We start from the raw sequence: 4,220 nt of genomic DNA on the forward strand, positions 1-4,220 counted from the left end.
AGCACCTCGTCCCTCGGACGCACAGAGTCCGTCAGCTCTCTCTCGTGCCGTCCTTCTCGCTAGCTGCGTCTTTCGCTCGACTTCCTGTGCTTCTAAGTTCCTGCACATTTAGACACAAGGGTTAAAAACTAACAGAACCTAACCTGACTTGGTTGATCACATCAAAACTACTTTTGGGTACTAACAATCTCTCCCTTTTTGATGTGAACAACCCAAGTTATGTTAGGGTAAACAAACATAAAGACATAATAACAAGGTAATAAATTTGTAACTCAATAATGTGTAAAAAAAAAAAAAAAATTACTCTCCCCCTAGACTTAATCTTCTCTTCTCCCCCTTTGATCATATTAAATAAGATACTTTTAAAATAACTTTGGAAAAGCTAAAATTAAAAGTTTAAAGAAAAGCAACTTTTTTTAAAAAAAATTTACATTTGGATAACTAATTTATAGAAAATTTTCTAATGGTTAAACATTATGAAGAATTGTTTAGATATAGAAAAATAAATTTGCTAAAATAACTCTAACAAATGTGATTTTTGTTAAATAAATTTTGATGATCAGAATTTTTTTAACAGAAATTTTGACAAATAATTTAAAACATTTAGTTAAAATAATTAAATACTTTACAATTAGTTAATTAAATATTTATTTCAGTAATTGATTTCCAGGATGTGGCGAGACACTAGACCTTCTTGGATATTGGAATAACAATCACTTTTAGACAAAGTCTTTTAAGAAAATTAAATATTTAACTTTCTTTCTGAAAGTCAATTATCATTATAAGCATTAGAAAATGACTCATACCTATTTTATTGATCTATGGTTGGGTAAAATTGATACTCAGGCTGAAAACACCGACTCTCCATTCCTCCTCCAAAATTCTGAAAATATGGATCTATGCTACTGAAATCTCTTGTTCTTACACTACAACACTAAACTCAAAATTAGAAGACTCTAGAGCATAAGTTTCATAGATGAATATATGAAAATTAAAGAACTTGATAATTCAGAAATAAGCCAATATGACACTACAAGAAAATCCTCATTCAACAACACTCAAAGGACAACGGTTTTATGCCAAATAGTTGTTGTTTTACCTTTTAACAACGGTTTTAACAAAAACCGTTGTCTTTTAGCAATTTTTTTGGCCTACGACAACGGTTTTTAAAAACCGTTGTCTATTTATGTTTTTTTAAGACTACGACAACGGTTTTTAAATACTACAACAACAGTTTTTGAAAACTGTTGTCTATGTGCGTTTTTTTTTTTGTGATTACGACAATAGTTTTTAAAAACTGTTGTCTATTAAGTGATGTTGAATACTGGTTTTTTTTTCCTTCGTCGTTTTTTCCCCTTCGCCAATTTTTGCCCCGCTTTTTTTCTTTCCCTCTCCCCTAAAGTTTTTTGCCGCCGCATTCCACCCTTTATCTTCTCAATCCCTAAGCATTTCTGTCCCTCTTTTCTCACAATCTCTCGCTCACCGGAGCCGCGCAGGAGCAGTAGCAGTCCACGAGTCCATAAAGGACCGGCAAGACCTCCGACATGAAATCCACTAATAGTAAGTGTCCTCTACTTCTTCCTCCTGCATCTTCTCGTCGAAAACCCTAGATGCTCCACTGCCTTCCATCCTAGATGGGCCTCAGGTTCGCTTCTGCCATATGCGTCACTGCCGCCTCAACTAAAAGGCCTCTCTATCATGCACTCTTCAACATGCGACTCAGTGATCAAACCCAAACCCTAATGAAAATGAACCTGCGATGGAGGAAGAGATCTCTGCTGCTCTTGGACAAACTTCTTCTCCGCGTACTCGCCACTGTCACTGACACCCTTCGCCTCCCCGCCTCCCTCATTTTCAAATCATTTGAGGGGTTTTGTTCCTTACATATTTTTTATGCTTGTTTCTGCCCAAATAGAGTCCTTTTTGTGACCTATTTCTGCGTAAATTTTTAGTCACAAAATCTTCAATTTTTTGACTGATTTCAGGTCGATTCTTAGGGCTTCCAGTCATGAGATGTTGGTGTTCAAGCTTAGTAGATTTTTGAATCTACTCATCCCTTTTTTAATGATTTCAAGCATCAATTTGGATTTTTCTGGTGAGTATAGCCTCCTGCTCTATTCCAGCTTTCGGTATATCAAGTTTAAAGATTTTTAAGAACTCGATTTCAACCTCTAGTGTGAAATTGTAGATGGGTTTCGTGAGGTATACAAGCTGCCAAAATGGGAATTTTACCTACTTCGATTTAAATCTATTCACTGCAATGATTTAGCTCATGATCAAAGTAAACTTAAAGGATTAATCCAGAGCCTATGGGAACTTTCTGAATTCATTTTATTTAAGGTATTCTTTCCTTTAATGGTCATCCCTTTAGTTTTCTTTGTATCAGTATATTGTTATGTTACATATCTTTTTTTTTGTGGGAATACTGAAGCTAGTTACATGATTATCTGTCATAATTGCAAATAAAACTAAATGTTTATGTTTGGGGTGTTTTCTGTTGTCAGTCTTATTATTGGGGTACTTTCTGAATTATTTTTAGAGTTCAACCATGTGGAAGGAAAATGCATTTGGTAAATATATATACAACACGACATAATATGTTGCTTGTTCTTGTGTTGGATTTATTATTAATTATGTTTTTTTTTCATGGTGTTAAAATCACTATATATTCTAGTTTGCATTTTACTGCTTCACATCAACATATATATCTATATATATATTGACTTAAATTTTCTTGCAGCATCATTCTATCAGAAGACTGAAGCAAGGCAATCTCGCTCTCCTTCTGCCATTGTCATTGGTGGTGGATTTGCAGGGATTGCAGCTCCTCATGCACTGAAAAATACAGCTTTTCAGGTGTTATGTCGATATAAATTAACAGTTTTTTCAGTTGCCTTTACATATTAGATTCTAAGTTCTGATATGAATGCAGTGTGTGAAGTGGCTGGGTAAATTTGTATACATGGAAGTTTATTTTTTATTCCTCAGGTTGTGCTTTTAGAATCTCGGGATAGAATTGGTGGTCGAGTTCACACTGACTACTCATTTGGTTTTCCTGTAGACATGGGAGCAGCCTGGTATGCTTCTTTTTTTTTTGTGTTTTTGTTTTCATTCCTTCGGAAGAGGATTGTGGCCAGCCTTCAAAATTTCAGTGACTAGAAGTTTTAATTTGGACACTTCAGGTTGCATGGTGTCTGCAACGAGAATCCATTGGCATCATGGATTGGAAGACTTGGTCTACCAATTTATCGAACTTCTGGTGACAATTCTATCTTGTATGATCATGACTTGGAGAGGTAATGGTTAACTGAATAACTAACAGATATCACTGATCATGGAGACTATAATCTTATGGAGACAAATTTACTTCTATTTTTCAGCTACGCACTCTTTGATGGTGATGGACATCAAGTGCCTCAAGATCTAGTGGAAAAAGCTGGTAAGGTCTTTGAAACCATTCTGGAAGAGGCAAGTTCTTTATTAACCTTATATCTGTAGTGCTGATAACTTGGAAATATTTCTCTTGTGAAATGACTGTTCAACGTTTACAAGCTAACAAACTCAGGTATGAAACAAATGAAGACATGTCTATAGCACAGGCTATTAAGCTAGTCATGGAGAGGCATTCAATATGATGCATTATTAATGAATTAAGTCTACTTTATGAGATTTCAGATTTTTTTTATTATTCATAGGCATTTAGTTTAGATCAAGTGACATTTCTTTATCTTCTTCTTACAGGTGAAGTTTGAAGGATTAGGAGAATTAAGAAGCAAGGATGAAGAAGATGAAGGATTAGGAGAATTAAGAAGCAAAGATGAAGAAGATGAAGGCATTTAGTTTATCTTCTTTCTTTATCTACTTGGTCCACTTCGATCCAAGTACGATGCAAACATGGCAAGGATGAAGAAGATGAAGGATTAGGAGAATTAAGAAGCAGTTTTTTGTTACTCTTCTAGTGTTGTACATGGTAAAAGTAGTTCAAATGATCCAACTCTTCAAAACTGGATATCAAGATTAGGATGTTGTGTTGCTCTACCTTTGTTTTAATAGTGTCGTTAGTTGTCATTTTGTTGTCTGCTTTTGAAATTTCTTCGGAATGTTGTAAATATTATTTTCGAATGTTAGAAAATTATATGTTAAATTTTATTTACAAATTTAGTATTTTGAATAATTTATAATACTAGAAAATAGTATAATAAATTTTAATATTTTTTTTA

The 4,220-nt window shown here is 34.1% G+C and overlaps 1 long non-coding RNA gene across 1 annotated transcript; it reads left to right on the top strand.

The window, feature by feature from the left end:
• Window positions 1-2,833: 2,833 nt before the first annotated feature.
• LOC121999881 lies at window positions 2,834-3,436 on the top strand. Its single transcript, XR_006116817.1, has 4 exons — window positions 2,834-2,856; window positions 2,989-3,077; window positions 3,183-3,296; window positions 3,381-3,436. It is a non-coding gene; the product is annotated as an uncharacterized LOC121999881 (long non-coding RNA).
• Window positions 3,437-4,220: the final 784 nt, after the last annotated feature.

This window comes from Zingiber officinale, chromosome 7A, assembly GCF_018446385.1.
Source record: "Zingiber officinale cultivar Zhangliang chromosome 7A, Zo_v1.1, whole genome shotgun sequence".
NCBI lineage: Eukaryota > Viridiplantae > Streptophyta > Magnoliopsida > Zingiberales > Zingiberaceae > Zingiber > Zingiber officinale.